Source organism: Streptopelia decaocto, assembly GCF_964273445.1.
Source record: "Streptopelia decaocto genome assembly, chromosome: 7".
Lineage (NCBI taxonomy): Eukaryota > Metazoa > Chordata > Aves > Columbiformes > Columbidae > Streptopelia > Streptopelia decaocto.
Genome location: NC_138661.1, coordinates 5,634,743 through 5,656,910, shown reverse-complemented (window position 1 = coordinate 5,656,910; position 22,168 = coordinate 5,634,743). Strand labels below are relative to the sequence as shown.

Below are 22,168 nucleotides of genomic sequence, written 5' to 3'. Positions count from 1 at the left end.
ATTTCACATATTTCACCTTCTCTGCAAGCTGTCTGTATTTCACATACTGCCCATTCAGGGCTTCTTTTGCACCCCAACCACTCCCCGCACACCATGGAAAGCTGTGTATGTAAATGTCAGGAGGCGCACGGCAGTGTGTGGTGATGAAATGGCTGTTTCGAGAGGCCAGCAGCAGCACTGAGAGTTATTACAGATCTAGCCCATTTATTTTCTGCAGCTTTACATATTTTCACTAGCTGCTCAGCCACATCCTTACCTATAACACAGGGCTGCTTTGAGCAGCGCTCGGGGGAGGGAGGGGTTACAAATCAAATGTTGTTTCTAAGGGAGCTCTTTTTGCTCCAGGGTAGCCTGGCTTTCACTTACTTTAACAAGTTTTCTAAGAGGGTTTCCAGCTGTGCACAGAGGGAGATGCAGAGTGTGGCTATGAGGGGTTAATGCCTCTGGTGGCTGGCACACACCACCAGTGCTGAAGATGTCTCTTCATCCAACCATCCATCCAACCATCCATCCATCCATCCATCCATCCATCCATCCATCCATCCATCCCATACCAACTCTAGTAAAGCACAACAAACCCCACCCATGGGACTCCGGGGATTGATCAGGACTGGAGGGCTCCAGGCTGTCACCAGGAGCTGAGGACATCACCCAGATACAAGGACAGGCTGTGGGACCATGACAGCACTGGGAGACCCAGAGAGGAAAGGTCTCCACAGGGTTCTGCTCCTGAATTTCCTTGGTCTGCCCCATAAGAGCACCCAAAAGTCTCCTTACCTGTTTTATCTCAGGTCTTCATGAGTATGGGCAGGATTCTCATCCACTGAAGCACAGTGAATGTTGCTTTTTTCCAGGGCAGGAATGTTTCTGATCTTCAGCACTCTGGAGAAAAAAAACAAACAAGTAAACAAAAAAAAAAAAAAACAAAACATAAAATGACTAAAAAAACCCTAAACCCACAGAAACAGGGTCTGGCTGCACCCAAGAGCATAGAGAAGGAGGCGAGAAGCAATTAAAAAAAATCTGTAATATATTACACTAAGCTTTTGACCATTTGGCCCCAGAAAACTGTGTTTTGGGAGTTATTTTTCATATGCAGCATGACTGCTAGCCTGAATATTGGCTTGAATTAAAAGGTGACCAGCAACAAGGTGGAGGAACCTCAGGGTAAGCACAAGAGTCCCCTGAACTGTTGCAGCGGTGAACCCTGGGCTGTGGACGTTGCACAGAGGGGTTTGCTGATGCCATGTGGAGGGAAATCCCTCCCTGGCCCAGAGGTACCTGTCATTTTGCAGATGCTTCAAGTCCACATGTGATTCAGACCCCATTGCATACCCCACCGTCTGTCATGCCAGCATATCCTCTGCTCTTCATCTTTCTGTTCTCCCAGTACAGAGGAACAGCAATCATGGCTACAAGATGTAATAGCTGTTTTTTCCATAGGACACCACTGCAGAAAATATCTCTGTATTGGATTTTGGGCTCATGCTGGAACTGCAGAAAGACCCAGCACGGGTATTAAGCAAATGATTAAATATGAAAATGAGATTTAAAAGATGCTATTATTGAACTTATATAATGGAAAGCAGTTTCCATGTTCTATTTAAAAAGAAAGAAATCCAAATTAGACAGCCCCTTATTAAAAACCCTCCACTCTCTTTCTTGGTCTAGTGAAATTCCCAAGTGTGATTTTTATTCTGCTGTCTTAAATGATTGTCTCCTTTTAATCATCAGGAAGAAAATTAACCTACTGAACAAAGACACTTTCAGCATTTTCATATTCAGTCACATAATAAAAGACGAACTTATGCTAAAACATCAAAATTGCTGAAAAACCAAAGGAGAGACAAAGACATTCAGGGGGGTGGGGGAGTGGAAACTCTTTATCTGAAGTGCAGCACTAAACTTCTCAGAATCCTCACCTGCACTTGTCATGTCCATTCCCCACCTTAAACACAAGAGTAATTTATCACTGCATCACTTCATTGCTTTATTAACTGTAAACGCAGCGAAGGCCCACACCTATAAAAAGCACATTTAAGGGGGTAATTAAAGCAGAATAATTGACCAGCTTGAGGCTGCAGGAGGGCACAGAGTGCCAATCTGATATTTTTATTAATACAAGAGCTCACCTAAGGTACTGTGACAAGGAGGCACTGGTGGGGTTTGATGGGGGTTGCAGGAAAATGGAGGGTTTGGTACAAAATCACTGCAGGGTGTGAGCTGAATTCAGGTGCTTGCTGGAAGCAAAAGCTCTTTAATCTTGACACGCTTGGCTATGAAGGTCCCCAGGGAGGTGAGGTGGCTGTAGTTTAATCAGAGTCATCTATTTGTTCTCAAGTGCAAGGACTCCCTTCCCTCGCACATTTGAGCAAGGTCATTGTTCGGTGTTCAGTAATGCATGAACGCGCCGCAGCTCCCTCAGATTGCTCATTAGTATTCTGTACGTTACACGGGCTAAATTTGCCATTTCATTTAGAAGGCTCCTGTTTGCATTTTTCTTCCGTATCATAGGGCTCATCAGAAGAAACAGGTGCTACTGGGAAAGATCCAATAAGCATTTATACATATTTACAGCAAATACTGGACACAGCTTTTTGCTTAAAATTCTGAATATTCAATGAGAAGCTCATTCTATGCATTACAAAAGACAGAAAGGCTAATTTGGAACTAATGCTGTAAATATTTGCAGAAAATGAGGGGTAAAAATCACAGCAGAAAAAAATCCTGATGTATGCCAGGGCTGGAGAAAATGGTACAGAGATATGTCGGACCACAGCCAGACTGGGCCTGGTGCAGGGTCCAGTTCAGCAGGACACTGGGCTGCACCTCGAGATGCAAAGCACCACTGTCCTGCGGTGACAGGGCTGCATTAGTCCCCCAGTAAATCCAGTGCCCGGTTCTTACCATCATTTATTCCAAATGCCTGATGAATCAAGGCGCTAATGAGTTAATGCACTTATATATTAAGTCCAGTGCTGTCCAGCAGATCTTTAGCAGATGCTTTCCTTCTCTCCTGGCTTCTGTGGGAGCACGAGGTCCTACTTCCATAGAACACGGTTTGCAGGTAATTCAGTGTTAGTGTGAAAACATGCTTTAAGGGATTGCTGAGCTCAAGTGGATCAACTGTGGACCTGCTCCGAATTACCCCAAAACTGGCGGGTTGGCCCGTTTTCTGTCTTTTGTCTTCAATGAGTTACTTCCAGAACAATCAGCTGCCATGCAGGGGAAAGTCCCTTAAATCTCTGCACTCCACAAACCCAATGCACAGGCACAGCTACCGCAGTGGCTGAGAAAATCCACACTAATTTCTGCAATGAATGATCTAGCTGCAGGAGAGATCTTCCTTTTTTATTTTCTTTATTTTTTTTTAACAAATAATTTGGGAGGTCCTTTTTGCCAATATCTATTTCTAGGTCTAATTTATTACAAACCTGTGCCATCAAGGGTATCAGCCTTGGCTGTTAAAAGGTAAACTCTTAAAGTTCCCAGGCTCCCGTAATAACACAGAAAATATCGTTCTTCACACCAGCTAGACTGGTGACACAATTACGCATTGACTGGCTTGGCTTTCACATTATATCGCTTCCTGGTATTTGAAATATTCAGTAAAAAAAAATGTAAATAAATAAAAAATCTGCTCTCACCAGGAAACAGAGAGAAAGTCCCAGAGCACTCCTTACAAAGAACTCCCTTAAAATCCTGCCATGAAAAAAAGAAAATAAAGGAAACCCAGCTAATAACACTTTTCCACATAAATAATGTAGATTGTAACTGGCCTTTGGAGAAGCTTGAGCACAACAGAGGTCTCTTTGTAGGGCCGGGCACTGATTACATGCTGCTGAGCGCTTTCATGATGATAGCTTTTCATGCTACAGCATCTCAAGTGCGCTTAAAATTAATAAGCCAGGCTGCCTCTTCCCGGGCTTCAGCATCCTGGCAGACGTGCCCTGAGATGGATGTAAACCTGGCAGATGTCAAATAAAAGGACCGTGGGCCTTTTCCAGGGACATTTCCAGGGCTGACGGGCTGCACGAGCTCATGTCCTCGCTGATGTTCATTTATTCCCTTACACAATATTAAAGGGATTAGATGACATGTCTACCTGCAATGGCAGGATTTGGTGACCCCCGAGGTTGCCCCTCGTCCTGTTCCTTAATGAAGCAACAAGATAAGCCCTAATGCATACGTATCTTTGGGAGGGGAGATTGTTATTAAAGCCTCTTGCCAGGGCTTTAATCCCAGAGGTGGCTCTTCTGGGGCTCTGGGTAGCCCCGATGTGCAGGGCTGCTGCAGAACCAGCCCAACAGGCTGCTTTGCCAGACAGCAGGGAGGTTTTGACAAGATCCCCCTTCCAAAAAATCAGTATGCACTTGTTCTCCCTCCCTGCCCCCATATTACACATCCATTTCCCTATGGGAGGATGTGGATGCAAAGTGGCACCTCTCAGCCCTGGTGGGAGCCAGAGCTGGGAGGAAAGCTGATCTCGGCAAACCTCTTGTGCTGCACCCCCAGTAAAAATTAACATTGCAAAGTGATCTACCAGTCAACAGATGAGGTGATTGTCTGATGTGTTCCTTGAAAAATCATATAATCAGTGAAACCAAGTACTTCCTTTTATGAAATCTGCATATTTAAGAAAATTAAAGGTATCTGGACAAAAAAAAAATCCTTAAAAGACCCACTTATTTCAATCATTCTGCACGGAGCTCTGAGCAACCTGATCTGGGTGAAGATGTCCCTGCTCATTGCAGGGGGGGTTGAACTAGATGACCTTTAAAGGTCCCTTCCAACCCAAACTGTTCTATGATTCTATTCTATGATCAACCAGTTTTTGGGGTGCTGTAGACTTCCTAGGCTCTTGAGTTAAACGCAGCTGGCAGAGCTTAGTGGCACAAGGAGTCCTGTGCCTGCACATTCTCCTAACAGGAGCTGTTTTCCTGGTCTTTAAACCTGTGATGCTCATCCTTAAGTATCACCCTCTCCAAGGGATCTTGGTCCTCTTGGCTGCCTGCACAACAAGGTGGCAGAGCACACCTCCTTTTAAACACATAAGAAATCCAAAGATGACCAAGTTTCATATCTTAAATGGGAAGCAGAATGCTTAAATCAATAGTTGGGGGCTGAAAGGCTTGAGTGCTTGGCTTACAACTGCTTTTGAAAGGGGAATAAAATGAAAATGTTCATGTTCTTTCTTAGCAATAAATCTTTGGCAGAAATCATTGTAGCTTGCAAGCAGAGACTGATCAGACCATTAGATGTGTGCTGAATTGATATGTTATTGCTATGAAGGAGCCCCAAACCTAAAAGCTGAGAAGAGCTCACTTTTAAATGAGGCCACAAACCTTGAAATTAAGCACAATATTGCTTCACTGAGAAAACTACCACAAAAGAGCTCTATTTTCTGACAGCCAACAACCCAGATTAAACAGCTTCCACGTGTGTCAATAAAAGGCATTGGCTTCATTATTTGCATTCCCCCAGTGACAATTTCTAGTCCCCTTTGGTAAATGTCATTACGGTTCCAGACAGACATCTGCACCGTGGGCAAATTGGCTGATAAATGCTCCTTGCTGGGAAAGTGAATGGGGAAGGACAGGAGACTCCTGATGCTGCAGGTGGCTCCGTGAGGGCAGGAGGTCTGGGACGCCTTTTCCAGACCCCATCATCTGCGCAGGCGAGGAGAGACCCCTGGATCTGCACAGGGTGGTGGGTGAAACTGAACTCTGACGTGTAAACATGACCTAGTCCAAAGTCCACCACACCAGGAGGGAGAGGGTTCCAGTTCTCCCTCCTGTTCATCTCTTGTTTTCTACTGTCCTCATCCTGTCCACAGCCTGCTTAGCTTTAGACATAATTCTTCCTTTTATGTTCATCGCCAAGTGGAAGGTTATCAATGGATAATGGTGGAAACTGCTGAGGTGTTTCCAGCGTGGTGCAGTTGCAAACACGCATGGGGAACTTGTCATGACCCTGTTTTGATTCCAAATGGATCCTCTTGAAGAAACGAACAGACTCAGCTACAGTTTGTCGTTCTTCTGGTGGGGTCCTGGAAAGAACCTGCAGCTCCGGAGAACACCCAGACCATGCATAGGAGGACATGCTGTATTCACCCTTCTCAGAAGTTACATCTCCCTTTTTCCTGCCCATCCCTTGGCTCACAACCTTGTTCTCACACAGTGCTGTGCAGTATCTCTCAAATAAAAGGTGCTGGACAGGGCAGAAGGACCATCTAAGTTCAGCCCAGGGCAGCAGATAATTTAGTTCATTCTCCAAAAGTACAAATTGTTATTTAAAAAAATAATAATCATTAAGCAGTCGGTTGGGGTTGTTAATTGATCAGCAGAGCTGTTGTCAACCCAGGTGTTTGGCAGTGACACCAGACCATTACCCCGAGGTGACTGACATGCACTGTTGCTGTGACATGAGGAAAGGCACAAGCACAAGCAGTGAGGCTGACTCTGACCCCACTTTCTCCACCGGCCCAGGACCACTTCCAAATTCCACTTGCACAACTAACAGCAAAAGCAGGCCCAACATCTTCTGTAGCAAAACTGTCTTTGTGTTGAAAAATTACCTGCTAAACTCTGCTTTCCAGTAAATGCCAGACTGCTTTTCATTCACTCCACTACAGCTTTTCTTAGTTTATTATTTATGCAATAAATACTGACATTAAAAAGTTTCAGAGTTTCCCACCTGCACTATCTCTATCAATGGGCATGAAATAAAAATCAATCGCAGCTGTCCTGCTGGTCAGATGGCACAGCAGCAGCTCTGATTTTAGACCCCAGCCAGGAACCAGTGGAAAATCCTGCTGAGAAAACAAGACCATTTTGTGTCTGCTTGGTGGTTAATTCCAGTTCAGTCTTTTGCAGGTCAGAAGGTTTTGGGGGCTGGATGTGTGGGGACAGGGGAGCTACTGATGTTTAGGGACATGGGGAGCCAGATACACACCTGGGAGACTGCAAGGGGTGTCACATCCAGCTGATCCTGAATGTCCCCTCACCCCAGTGCACCTCTGGCTCATCCATTCCCAGCAGAGATCTGTTCTTCCAAACTGCCAGCAACAGGGATTGTTAAGATTATTATCAACCAAAGTGGCTCAGGGCTTCTAAACTGCATCCTTCCCTCTGAAGGAGACTGGAAGTGTCCCCTGTCTCCTGCATATGGAAATCTTTACATGTCCAGCTCTGAGTTATAGTCCTGGAAGGAAATGTGACAGCTCCAGGACTCTCTGCCAGGACCTACCCTCAGGACAGGAACCAAAGCTGCAAATGTTGGGCCCAGGAGGTTTCAAATGTGCAAATTCAGAGCTCTGCAAGCAGACAAAGGGAAACACTTTCCTCAGCTGGGCTCAAGCAGGAGAGACAAAGCCCACAGGCACCTGATGCTGAAGGCACATCCTTCCCCTAGAAGTTATTTGAAGCACTAGTAATTGGTATACCAGACGTTATCCTCCTTCCCCTCACGCTTACTAGCAGTGGAACATAGGAGAGCATGGACAAAACCTTGGATAGAAGCAGGATATATTGGCCTGAAAACCATCCACTGGGGTTTAAAGGTGATGTCCTGATGGGCCGTATCTATGGGGAAGAATTTCTCCATGGGAGGATATTAAACCAAAACTTGTGAAAAGGGCAACAAAAGTATCCAGAAAGAGCCATATATAAGGCAAATGAATAGTACAGTTAGGATCTGCTTCTCATTCTTTGTACAACGTACTCCTGCACTTTTCTGTTTCAACCTTTAAAATAAACCTGTACTATATTTGCAAGAATCCCTCTGTCATAACAAAGGAGGGAGAGAAAAAAGACTTAACAACAAAAACTCGCAACTTCCACAGAAGTCACACCTTCCTAAACACTAGAGCTCAGTGTAAGAGGCAGCAGCTCCGCAGTTTGCAGGAGCAGAGGGAGAAGCAGAAAATATTGAAAACACAATGTGAAGGGACGCTGTGAAATGCTGTCATAAATGTGCAGAGCTCCTGCAGACGCACACTGGAAACAGTAAAAGGAGCTTGGGCTTCAGAGCGTACAGGACCAGGTCTTGTGCCTTGCTCTTGTGGCTTTATTTCTCACCAGTGTACCCTCCAGAGATGCAAAATCTGAGACCAAGCTTGGCCAGTAGTTAAAAGGGGCTTACAGATGGAAAGATACCTTTTGGCAGGGCTTGTTATGATAGGACAAGGGGTGATGGTTTTAAACTGAAGGAGGGAGATTCAGGCCAGACTTGAGGAAGAAATTTTTGACACTGAGGGTGGTGAGAGCCTGGCCCAGGTTGGCCAGAGAGGTGGTGGATGAACCATCCCTGGAGACATCCCAGGCCAGGCTGGACGGGGCTCTGAGCAACCTGAGCTGGTGAAGATGTCCCTGCTCATGGCAGGGGGATGAACTAGATGAGCTTGGAAGGTCCCTTCCAAACCAAAGCATTCTGTGATTCTATGATTCTATTCATTCTGGCCTAGCAGGAGCTGAACATTAGCTCAGTCATTAAAGTTGCTTATACAAATAAAGGAAAAACCCACTTGAAGACTAGGAAACAACAAGGATCTGCTTCTTCAGTGCTCTCTGCTCCTGTGTTAATATCAAGCTGTCCACAGCATGTGAAGAGCAGACTGCAGCACCACTTAATCTAGGGACATATTTATATAAGTGTTCCCTCGTCCTTCTGCTGGCCAGTCGGCTTTTATGGTTTCTGTAAAAATCATTTGAGCTGCAAAGAAGCGGCTGTGTCCTCAGCAGCTTTAACCATTTCCATGCCACCTGCCCTGAGTGCAAAACACAGCCTATAGCCCTGCCCGAGCCCTCTCAGCAGGAGAGGGTGAAAGAGGTAAAAAACCAGCATGTGATGGACCTTAGCTCTGTCAATAAGTTCTCAGCCGCACTGGTGATGAGAGGAGGAGGAATACACAGACTGAGGAGAATATCTCTCTTGTCAGGACAATTTTGTCGAGCCTTGAGGTAAGGATTTACTGGCTGGGTTGTACAAGTTGGACTGCAGCTTGAAACAGCTTCCCTTGAGGTTTTCTGGCTTTGGCCCGTGTTCCAGAGCTCCCAGTCTGTTTCCAGTTTCTCCAGATCAGGACTAAGGTATAGAGAGGAAGTTCTTATGCCACTACATCATCCCAAATGTTTATGCCTGGAGCATAATCAAATGCACCTCCCAAACTCTTGGGCAGCAGAGGTCAACGTCAAGAGCAGGTCACCAGCCATGGTGTCAGGTGAGCCCTGGGAAGGGTGGACAGCAGTTAGGTGGGAACATAACAGTGACATAGCAAACTACATTGCACAGCTGCTAAATAAATTATAAATCAGGAATAAAATATGAAGCACACATGAATGCAGACCCTGCTGCCAATAATTTCCACTCTTGGCTCAGTTACTGTTGCTCTTTTTGCAGCTGCACACATGCAGTCATTACAGAACATTTTGGCTAAACACATTTTGTCTTCTTTTTATGTCTGCCAGCTGAATCAAAGGTCTCCATGCATGCAGTGTGCACCATGACACAATCCATGACACTTTCCTGGGGAGCTCTGGTTCCCATAAAGCAATAAATTGATTACAGCACTGAAAGACATGCAAGATCCTAATCTTTCATTGATGGAACAGAGACACAAGTGCTGTCCTCATGAAAGGCTACGTCTCTTTCTTTCAAAGGAAAAGCACTGCCCCTGAGCAGGAATAAACTGAGGTATGGCTAACATGATGAACTGGAGTCATCAATAAAACTACCTTCCCTCTGGGACAATTATCTGGCAGTTTTTTTGAGCACACACCTTGCACCTTCTTTCCTGATGAGAGATGTGCTGTGTACAAGGCCATGCAAGAGGGTTTCCTGCTTCTGATCCCACACACCAGATGCAGCCTATCAGGGTGAAGGGGCAGAGGGGAAAGGAGCACGCAACAAGGGCCTGTTTTGTATCCCCAAAGCACAAATATGCAAAGGGGGCTGTAGCACAACAAACCATCAGGCTGGCCATAACCATCAGAATAAAGATCAGCCTAATCCAAGAGGCGATTGCTAGGAAAGAGTCTAAGCTCAAGGAAGCAGTTATTGATATTTCTCCAGCCTCCAGCCATTTTCAGCAGAAGGGTTTCCCAAGAGATGTAGTTCCTGTACAGTTAGCAACCCTGGGTGCATCTCTCTTGCATGAATTTGTTTAGCGTTCCCTGAAGCCTCCATCAGTTTTTTAGCATCTGTATCAACAGCTGATCAAGGGACTGCGGCTATTCCACAGACAAGAGCCTCTTGTGAGAAGATGCACCTCCTTTTGTTTGCTCTGAGTTTCTCCTAGCTTCCTCAGACACCTTCTAGTCTTTGTAGTAAAAAAGACAGTGAAAAGCCTTTTCCAGCCCACCATGGCAATGTCAATATGTTATCAATAGTTAAGCGACAGCCTGCGTGGCACACACAGCACTCATGTGGTTTATGGTTCAAGCTCTTCCTTCTCCCTCTAAGTCTTCCAAAGTAGCTGTCTTAAGATGCCCATCTAACAGATCTAGGAGTCATAATTATCCTGACACTGATAAACACATTTGTAACCCTAATCCTAATTGTTCCGTGACCTCTGTGATATTCGTCATGGGAAGGCTTGCTGGTTTAGAGTTCCCTCAGGTAAAACTGTGCCAAACTTTTGGTGAATTACTGACAGATCATGTTGAGGCCTTCCCAAAGGAACTTGTCCATTGCCAGCAATAAATCTCAAATAATGGAAGAATTCTAGTCAAAGTCTTGGTGCACCTAGCACTGAGAAACCAGGCTGCTTGCAACCATTTCAAACAGAAACCTCCAGGTTTGCCCAGTCTTGAAACAAACCTTGGCTTTGTCTCTCAAATATAAGGAATAGCTGGTGACTGGCTAGAGCACTCCTGGGTTTAGACACAGGAAAACCTTCCAGGTTGCAAACCATTAAATCCAGAGCAAAGTGAGTCCCCATAGAGAACTGCAGCATTCAGTGCATAAGTGACTCTCCATCACGTTTTCCACACAAGTTGGAGAGCTGCAGGACACCCCACAGGTCAGACTCTGACCTCACCTGTGCTTGGCCCTGTAACACCGTATCTGTGGGTGTACAAAGCAAGAAGAGATTCAGGAAAAACTCACTCCAGGAATCTTTCTATACACATCAGAAATCATATATAATTATATAGGGGTTTTTTTCCAAGCAAGGCAAGAAATCTTCCAAGAGTCAGCTGCTGGAAACTGCGAGAACATGCTGAAGAAATGTTCAGATCTGGTCTAAAGCAAAATTTTGGGACCTTCTAGATATCCACAGGCTCCTCTCTGCTCATGCAGCTATCACAAGTCATGCTTAGCAGAATTTTCTTGATTCCAGAGATTAATGCACACTTGGCCAGTTCTTTTCTGACAAAATTCAGCTACAAGAGCCAGGTGTCCTGATTCAGACTTGGAGAAGTTCTTGAAACCTTGGCTAGAAAAGTGTTCTGGAAAGTGAACTTACTAGGGGAAAAAAAGGATGTCCCTACAAAATCACTGAGATTTAAATATTACAGGATCATTAAGCAATGCTATAAATTCCCAATGAATAAAAGGATGTTACTTCTTAGGAGAGATCTGAGCCCACAGTTTTACACTTCCTATTCACAGCCACAGGAATCATCCCAGCCACTATGGCAAAGATTTAAAATGTAAATTAAGATGTCTATTAACCTTATCCAGCATTATCCTGATTAGTGATAAGCATCTTCCTGGGGACTTTTACACCCAAAAGTTTAAACCAAGCCCTGCTGGAGAGCAGGAAGGAATTTAGTGCCAGGAGAGCACATCTGTAGATGGACGCTGAGGTGGTTCCTTCTAAAATAATACATCTTGTCTCTGAGTCTTTCTTAGGAAATACTGTGCTGCTCCCCAGGACTTTCACTGGCCAATATCCAAGTTACCTGTTGTCCTCCCTTTATCCCCTGACTTCTCATCCGTTTTCCAAGATTACAGACAGCCTATTGCAAGGAAATCCCATTCTTCCTGATTATTTCGAGACCAGCTAGTCTCAAGGTCACTTTTGTATATAAATCGCAGATATCATCTATTAGCACCACTATTCAGGCATTCAAAACCAAATCTAAACAGGAGAGCTCATCAATTTAGCTGTCTCACAGCTAAACCTCACCATTGTGCATGGCTTCCTTTCCTTACTGATTACAGTACAGTAGATTCACTATTATTTTTTTTTTTTTAAATTGGTTATATACAACCACATGGTGTCTTTTAATTGCCTTTTTTTTCCAATTGAGCCACCAAGGGATGTAAGCAAATTATATGGTTTAACAATTCTGCCTGCTGCAAACAAACTTGTGTGGCCAACGTACCAAAGACACTGTGAAAACATTACCTTTTACTGGAAGTGTAAACTAAATAAACCCCCAGGAGAGCAATAAAAATGCAGTAGCCAGCAGATTTAACAAGGACATGCTCAGTGCACAGTGTAATCTTATTATGTGCTTAATGCCCAGTGGAATTACAGGAATTTGATTTAGCAACATCAGATTTCAGTTTCTCAAATTATACTGACTGCTTATAAATTAAGACTGCGATTTGGGATAATTGCTTTTCATTTGCATCGGCAAAGCCCATATATTATATTTATTCTCACTACACTGTTTATATTTTGAAGTGTCATGGAGCATTGCCTTTGAGACTTAAACTGAGGTGATGTAGAGCTTTCCTTTGCCTCAATGACACTCGTGTTACTTCCCCATTAAATCCGGGTAAACGTTCTACCCTAGTGATCTGTATATGCTTGGAAGGTCTATTTTATGGTTTCCCAAACCTGACTGAACACAGTGAAAGGTGAGAGAGTTTCTGGTGAAGGACTCTGTCTTCCTCTCCATCAGTCTGAGCTGGGACAGCATCATTGGAAAACCAGTGATCTGCAAATGTGCAGTGAAGAAATAAGTGCAAGTGTCCTCACAACCATACCAACATTATACTTGGGAGTGTTTTCTCTTCACATGACCTTTTCCTGGGCTCTGCCACTGCAGTGTGTAAATGAACTGTAGAGAATGAGGCAGTGAGTGATGAATTACCTCTGGGGAGGGAACTCATGATGTCAGCAGGGCCACCCTTGAACTAGCAGGACTAATGCTTGCAGGACTATGAAGCAGATCAATGAACGGCTATTGAACTGCATGAGGACATTATGAGCACTTGAGCTGTGGAACAAATCAGTTCATCTCAAGAGAAATGAATTAAATAATTAAACCTGATGGAATGAGCAAAGGGCACAGCAACACCTCTGGAAGAGGATAGGAAATAATTTTGCTGCTGACTTGTGCTTCCATGTCTAAGACACCTGTATAATCTTAAATCTCTGTGCAAACTACATTGTACAGTAGCGTTGCTTGATTTACTAAGGATCATTCAGACCGGCTCATACAGCAGTAATTCCCCAGGATATTGGCATATCCTGGGCTGGAAAACCTTTACTGCTCCAAAGTCATTAATAGATCATAATGAGCTTATTAAAAAATTAACAAGGTAACAATTCAATTAAGCATTGTACTATTGGGCAATAAATGTTGCTGCCATTGGCAAGCACATCAACGGACTGCTGAGCAAGAAACACTTCTGTTTGCTTCCAGCATGACACATGAATCTAATGGCTCTCACCCAAGGCGGGGGGAGAAAACCTGTCATTTAAGTGTTTTGTGATGGCCATGGATATTTGCTGTGAAATACAAATATCACCCTTGTTTTGATGAAGCAGAACTGAACCAGCAGGCCCTTTAGCCTGTGATCAAGGCATTAGGTGACAAGTCAGTTGTAGATAACTCAGAGAAAGCTACAGAATATCTCTGACTCCGGACCCATTTGGAAATTTAACTCGCTACTTAACAATGTTGTGTAAAATGACAATGAAGTCCTCTAGCTTTTTCCCAAGCTTTATCTCATATTTGGCAAGAGAACAAAACAAAATTAAGACTATCACCGTAGCTGCTGTGTCAAGGCTGCTGCCCAGGGCCTTCCTGCAGCACTGGAAGCCTTTTCCCCAGGAGAATAAGGGCTTTGGACACAATTCCTGCAGCCCCGAGCTCCTCTACAGGTGCTGTGGGATGTCTCTACTGGTGGTCAGCAACAGTCCCAATGTCATCACAGAGTCCATGCTAAGAACAACCCATGCCACCTTCACCACTTCCACGTCCTTGCAGAGGCAGAACTTCTCCTCCGTCTACATGTCCGTGAAAAGAGTTCTCCATGGCTATGCAGACCCCTAGTGTTCCCAAAAAGCCCTGGAGAGCCTAACCAGACATGTTCAGAGAAGTTTCTGCTCTGGAGTTGGTCTTTCAAAGCACAGACGGGTTCACCCAAGATTAGCAAGAGAAAAATCCAAAATGCCAGGTTACTGATCAGCGCTTCCTGGCAGCTGAAACCAGGGAGACCCGTTGTCACCCTTTTTCCATTTCTCCAGCTCTGGTTCTCAGAAGGATCATGTTCAGAGCGGTGTTTCTGGCACTATTTTGCATGCACTTTCAATCCGTCCCACCTGCACTTTGGGAGGAGGAGTTCAGTCACCTTTCCAGACATAATACCTGACAGATTTATGTGTGTTGGTTCTGCACAACCCTGCTGCACTGTGCTGTTAACCTTCATTAAGATGTTTTAATAATTGAATAAATGATGAGCCAGACATGCAATTTAATCTAAGAGTGTAACGAAACAGAGGACAATGACATTAACTGCAGCTTTGGTATAAATACCACCATAAATACCACTAAGCAGGTATCACACAAAAACACCTGCCCTTGACATTAACAAACATGCCCAGCAACACTGAGGGGTTGAGAGGGGAATACAATACATAATACAGTACATCTTATCTGCATCTCAATAGCATTAAATGAGCATGGTTAATGCTTTAATAATTTGCCAGGGAACACTGTGGGATCTGCATCAGAGCTAAGCCATGTAAAGGAAACTCTCTCATCTGTTGCCCTGAGCAAGATGAAATACCATGGACAGCCCTTGGCAAAGAGGGTTTTTTTTTTGTGCAATGACATAGAGAGGGTTGAGGAGGAGCCAGTTCTGTCACTGACAATACTTCAAAGAGTGACATCAAATTAGGGAAGGAGGACGATCTCACAGAGATGCCTATTTGTCCCTGTGTAGGGAGGACAAGGGATCCCAGGGGAAGCGAGGATGTGTTAGGGAAATATATGGACAAAGAGCCCTTCTCCTGGGTATTTCAGTGTACCTCATGGACCTGTCTGCTGCTGGGCAGGTGGCCATCTCCCAAACCCCTGTTTGTACCTGGCCCCCACGATGGACACTGGTGGTTCTGTCTCCAGTAAATATGTCTATCCACTTTAAACCCATTTATAATCTTTGGCGTCTACAGTTTTATGGTGCAGCAAGTGCCCCTCCTGACACACCCTGTAAAGAAATACTTCCTCGTGGCTTTGCAGCTCCCCGACATCCTCCTGGACGCCTGTTGGGCTGTCCTCCAGGACAGATGGAGCATAAGCGAGAGCCATGCTCCACACATCTCCATCAACCCCTTTCCCAAGCTTTCACTGTGTGGCAGTTCATAACAGATCTCATACTTCTAATCAGTGAGACTGGATCAAACAAAAACATCCAGAGCCTCTTTGCTTACCCAGCTCCAAATCTAGGGAAGGCTGGTTAAAAAAGAGACACTTTGGGCCAAGGTGGGTTTGTTTGGATGCACACAGTGACCAGCAGGATGGGACAGGAAGACATTCAGTCTGCCAGAATTCACAGAGCAGGTTGGAGATTAATTTTCCAGCTTTTAATTTATCCGTCTCACCCAGGAGTTCACTATTTTCCCTTCTTTAAATAAATATTTTTTTTTCCTTGTGCTTATAATTTTTGTGTTGTAATAAAACAGCTTCAAAGATCAAAAGCTCTTGGGAGGTCTTTCGGCACCTTCAAGGAGTTAAAAAAAAGAGCTGGGTTAGAGCGGGGCAGCCCTCCTTCCAAACAGACTTGCATGCACACATGTTTCCAACCAGCGCTTTCATTTTGAAAGCAAGCAAGGAAACCAACTTGAAAGTCAGTAATTTTCTAATTTTCTTCTATGGGTCAAACCCTAATGAGGATTTTTTGTTGGAAGTTTTGGGAAGGCAAAATCCAGAGCCAAAGTCCAGGTACGATGCTTTCCTCATTTGCATTTGCACCTGCTAGCAATCAAACTGGAATTTGCTGGTATCTAATGCTTCCTGATCCCAGTCAATTTACTGTAAAAGAAATTCCAGATGTAGGCACTAAACTGATTCTTTAACTGTCCCTGTTGGCAGCAAGGTTTGGGGACCATTTCTGTTTATTTGCCTATTTCTGGGGCTACTGGTCCTGCAAAGGAAATCAGCAAATGCCAGCAGAAAACAGTTGTAAGACTGAGCTGTAGAAAAAATAAAGAAAAATAAAATTCAGAGTCCCGTTGGGAAAAAATGCTGGTGCCATTTAAATCCACATCAAAACTTCCAGTGGGTTTAATAAGGGCATGCTTAGGCTCCATGTCTAGTTCTGCTGGCAAAGAAGAATTATCAGTAAAATGCTAAAAACCCTCAGTGGAGCCTGATTTCAGAAAGAAAATAATATGCAAGACTCCCCTTTCTAGCTCTAATTTGGAGTACATGTGATCCTAATCTAAATTGGGAAAGCAAAATCTAAAAGTACAAAAGCCATTTCATTCCATGTTTAGAAAGAAGCTGGCATGTCTGAAGCAGATCTTTCAATTGAGCTGTGCTTACCCAAAGAAGTTTTTTTCTTTATTTTATTTTACAATCTCCAGCAGATTTTCTGCTGAGGTGGAATCACTTTCTGCATAATTTTTGGCCAACATGGGAAGCCACATCCCCACCAGTATTTCTATCACCAGCACAGACAAGGTCCAGTTCCAGTTTATCTTTGGCTCCCATGAGATGCATTTTAGTGTGCTTAAACTGGATTTTGTGCCCTCCTATATCATTCTTTTACCTCCTTGTTTATAATTTAGGAATCTGGTCCCCCATCCTCCTGGTTTTCCCCTGCATGCAGGGAAGGGACAGCCAGGCTGGGCACATGTGGCATCACCGGTAGCAGCTGAGGGCTGATGCAGGAGGTGCAGCAAGCGCCGCAGGATGTTAGGAGGTAGAAGAGGACTACTGTCTCCAGCCACATCTCCTGGGAAGAGCCAGCAAGCTGCTCCAGCAGCCCCTGCGTTATCTCTGAGGTGGGCTCTGGCGTCAGGGTAGGGAGAAACAGGGAAAACAAACCACTTGCCCTGTCTCTGGGGAGGGGGATTAAATGTGAAGTTTAGATCAAACAAACCACGTAATGAAATGTCTTACATTCCCATTAATGGAAATCGTAGATGCAATCAGGAAGGACGAATGTATGGGGTCACATTTCCCTCCTTCTTGATAGAACAAGGCAGAATGGTGTTAAGCTAAAGGAGCGGAGATTCAGACTGGACATGACTAAGAAAATTTTTTACATTGAGGTTGGTAAAACTCTGGCCCAGGTTAGCCAGAGAGGTGGTGGATGCCCCATCCCTGGAGACATCCCAGGCCAGGCTGGATGGGGCTCTGAGCAACCTGAGCTGGTGAAGATGTCCCTGCTCATGGCAGGGGTGGCACTGGATGAGCTTTGAAAGTCCCTTCAACCCAAACTGTTCTATGATCCTCTGGCCCCATCCCTCTCTCTCACAACTACCCTTGTGCTCCACATGTTCCACATAGACACAAAACCTCTCTCCTCCTGGCATCATCTCCTCAGCCCCTCTGACAGCTGCTGCCATGCTCAGGAACCACATTGGGCAGAGCACTTTTTTTAGCTTTCAGCCCTTCATTGCTATTCCCATTCACTTTAATGGGCTTTTTTTGCCCAACCCAGAAGAGAAGTTGTGGTATCTGGTCTGCTGTGCACTCACCTCTGCTGATTCTGAACCCAAGCATTTAGCAGGACCATCCTCCAGCTCAACTGAACTTCACCAGTTTCCGTTTTCACCACAAACACAAACACACCCCAGTGCAAAAACGTTATTCCCTGTGCCTGCCTCTTTGTAGCTGCCAAAGGCAGAGGGGAAGGCAGGATCTGGTGTGGCAACCAGCTCCTTTTCATCATCCGATACTGCATTTCCTAAGGCTTCAGCAGTGCTGTTGCACATCAGTAGCAGATCAGTTCAGCTGGGGTTACAGGACGGTGGTTGTTTTCAGGGTAAAAGGTCCCTTCTGCTTTCCAGCCAAAAGGCTACAACTAACAAAAACATTGCTGGTAAACCATGTGATAGCAACATATTCCTGATATAGTTCAACCAGATTTGTTGTTGGCAGTATGAAGATTTCATCAAGGCACAATATGATTTTTTCGAAAGACCACACCTAATTAGCTGCATTTAAAGTAACATTCGTTAGTCCTTTTTCCACAGCAGAAAGTAAACAAACATTGATGCTGAGCAAGCAGAATTAAGAACTTTTTATTGATTTTCTCCTGCATCCCAGAGGCCGAATTTTGCATTTTGTTATGAATGAGCTAATTTTTTTGCAGGCTGTAGCAATCTGTTTTGACTTCACGTCTTCTCCGAAAGCTCTCCATGCAGAAGCTCTCCACCATTTCCTCGGGGAGCCTTTCCCAATATCAACATGCAGATGCTGAGATCACAAAACCCATATTCAATCCACATACTCCAACAAAGAGAATACAGAAAAGCATCCCCTGCATCTTATTTCTCGGTGCCTGTCCTGCTACATCAGGGTTAGACCCTTGTAAGAAAGGACTGTTTTGTTAACTGATCTAATTGTAATCTGCAGGGGTAATCCTTTTCTTGCTAAGGAGCTGTATCTCACCTGAACACAACCTCTCCCCGGCAAATCCTATGTTGCATCTTGGTAGGAAACGCTACATCTGGGTGCTTTTGTCTCTTCACAAGGAGAATCAGCTTGCAGACATAATTTATTTAGTCCCAGATAGCAAACAGACACCCCACTGCTAACATCTCTAACAACATGTTTGCCCTCCAGTTACTGAGAAAACACTTGTAGATCATCACTTCTGTCTGAATCTGGTCTGGTAGCTACATTTCTCTCTCTTCTAAAAGGCACCCACAGCTCTTTAAAATACTCATTCATCTGTAACTGCATATTTTTTTTTTTACATCAAACCAGCATTTATTCTTTCTTCTTATTCTCCTATGAAGAGGAGAAAGCTATGCTCCCAACAAGTAAAGGGAACAGACCTACACATGGCACCTGACGGGTCTACATGTCTCCCTCCAATCCCTTCACCAGGATGTATTTTGTACCGAGATGCCAGCACATGACCTGGACACTCAACTCCTGGGCTGAGCATCCCCATGGCCAGGCAAGCCCTGTTCTTGGCTGAGAGAATAGCAAGAGCCCTCATGGTACCGATCTCGATAGAGATCCCACTGGATGCAGGCACAGCCACGTAATTGCAGTTCCTCAGATGCAATGCAAATGTCTGTGACCTGTTGGGATGCTGAGTGCTGTGACTCAATGCAAGGTCCTCAGCCAACTGATAGCATCATAGCACAACAAGGATAATAATTTCTGATTGCTACAAGGTACTGCAGCAAAAGCCGTCTCAGGGTTCCTGTTCCATTTTGGCTCTGTGCAGCATTACTCATCATCTACAGAGACCTCTTAGTCTATTAAGCAAGGAAGTTGAAGACTTGGTCTTTTCTAATCACTGTATCACCAGTGTGGCTTGAGGAATGAATACTCAGTCCAGCTTCCCTGTCCCCACCCAGCATGTCCTCATGCTGAATTCATTAACTCTGCCAGAAAATATTTGCGTGCATCAAATTCAGTGGGGACTGGAATCCAAGCCCCTAAAAGAGAAAAAGCCAAATATACATTAAACAATAGAGACAATAGAGTGTTCTGCAGCTTGGAGGCATGTAGCATTCCCTCTTTAAAACTCAAAAATCAAATAAATTAATTATATATGGCAACAATGGGAACTAAACCTGGTCTGCATTTTTAAGGCATTGTAATTGAAAACAGACCTGGGTTTGCACTTCCTTTGTGGTCCAGGTGGATGCTTGTTGTCCTGTGAACATAATGAGGGTGCTACAAAGGCTTTTCCCCAGCCCTGCCATCCCTGCTCAAGATCATAGCAGAGTGCTTGGTTTGAGAGCTTTCTTCCTCTTGTTATACAATGCAGGGAGAGGAAGCAGGGGTTGTTATTGCTGCACTGAGCTTGGGCTTTTGATAATATTAAATTGTTTAGGTTGGATGTGAAACCTGACTTTGTCGAGAACCATATGGTGCTTAAATGATGTTGCTGCCTTGCAAGTCTGCAGGGTGGAAAACAGGGCCAGATTCCACAATACCTACCAAAGCTGCGAATTTAATGAAAGAGGAAGAAAGATTAAGGAAGTTGTGTCTTTGGTGGCAAAGATATAACTGAGCACAGGAATATCCAAGGGGGAGAGAAGAGGCTATTGCCATAAATTACAGAAGAGGCTTAGGTGTGGATTTAACTATGAGCATTGAGAAAGAAGGATACTTCAAGGATACAAGCAGGATACTTCAAGGAACTTGCAGCCCATAAGCCTTAAGCTGAGACACCTCTCTGGAGGGAACATCATCACCATAAATCTTCCTTGATAATTATAATGATCATCATAATTTTGAAAATCTTTAATGATAATGATCAATAGTGATCACCTGCAATGTTTTAAAGCTTTCCTTTTATTATATCACAGCGCTTGCTGCATCAGTGCTCAGCCCTTAGTAGATGACACTCCATCTGGAGAGCACACCACACTGGAGGGATCTCAGTGGGGATCTGTGGGACCAGCACATAAACAAGATGATCTCTCAAGGACACCTTCTGTCTCTTCAGCAGCACTGCATCTAGTTGGTGAAGTGCTCCAGCATCCTTAAGGATAAAAGTGTCATGTAAGTGTAAAATAATCCTGTTAAATCTGAGAGGAAAATATGCACTCGCAGCCTGGAAGCATTCTCTGCAATGGCAGGAATCATCAATCCAGATTTCCTGAAAGGCAGTGAGAACCACAGCAGTGATTTTCCCCAGTGTGCCCAAGATCATATATTACTTTTCTGCTACATCAAGAACTTATATTAAAAAAAAATAGATACCTGAAACAACAAATAAAACCCCACAAAAAATATTTTAAATACTGTTTCAAAATTCTTAATTTATTCCAATCATCTCAGGAAAGGCAGAACTACTAGAAGAAACACCTTTGATGTGAAGAAGTCTCTACAACAGAACTGCGGCTGGCAACTGAATTCATTGCCTTCCATCATGGGGAAAGCCCTCCGGGGACTGTTACCAAAGGACAGGAGTGACTTCTTATGGCCCAACCCTTACGAGAGGTGGCATGAAAGTCAAGACTATTCAGATAGTCTTCTTAGAATCTACATCCAGCCCTGACAATATGACTGCTGAAGGCAATGGCTCAAGCAAGGTGCACCAGCTCCAGTCAAGACACCACAGTCCTTGTCTGTTGCTGTAGCAAGTCACAGGATATAAATCCATTAAAAAGGTCCACTTAAAACCAGCCCAGGTATTCTCTTCCATCAGAAAACAGTTTCAGTTCTCTAAAGGGCAAAAATCCTTAAATACTGCTGGTCTATTTGTGTCTGCCTGTTCCTTATGTCCAACAGTTTTAATATTCACCCTGCTTTGCTGGTGTTCAAGCCTGGACATACTTGTGGAGTGAGTACATGTCTCCCCAAACCCTTTTTGGCAACACCAAACTACTGTAAGGCCTTCTCTGACGTGGTGTAATCAGGTCTCAAGAACCCCAAGTGATGGACATTCCACAGCCTCTCTGCTGTTCTACCACACCATTTCACAATCTTTACATTGAAAGTTGAGACTAACATTTAGTCTAAATCTCCAGTGTTGCAAGTTAGGCCTACTTTGATTAATTCCTTTCTGCAGCAACTTTTGGTACTTGAAGATCATCTGGACATTTCAGTCTTCTCTGGACCATGGGTTCCCCAGCTGGTTTGCTTCACTGAGCAAGGGACAAGTTACTGTGGACCAGGTAGACACAATTGTCCTTCATTAACACTGTCATTCCTTTCCTGCCCCTGTTTTTTCTTTCCCATCACACACTCAGTCTGAACTCTTCTCCAAGCCAATCAAACCCAGCTCTTTTCATCGTTCTTTGCCCTTATGAATCCTAGAGCTCCAGCCACCTGTTTTTCACACC

General features: G+C 44.3%; 1 long non-coding RNA gene across 1 annotated transcript in view; it reads right to left on the bottom strand.

Annotated features, from left to right (window-relative positions):
* Window positions 1–18,108, bottom strand: part of LOC309442664 — a 43,558-nt gene extending 25,450 nt beyond the window's left edge. Inside the window, exons 1-2 of the long non-coding RNA XR_014184646.1 lie at window positions 17,888–18,108; window positions 778–882 (exon numbers count right to left, since the gene is read on the bottom strand). This is a non-coding gene — a long non-coding RNA (uncharacterized lncRNA). The remainder of the gene's footprint in view (window positions 1–777; window positions 883–17,887) is intronic.
* Between the last annotated feature and the right edge of the window lie 4,060 nt (window positions 18,109–22,168).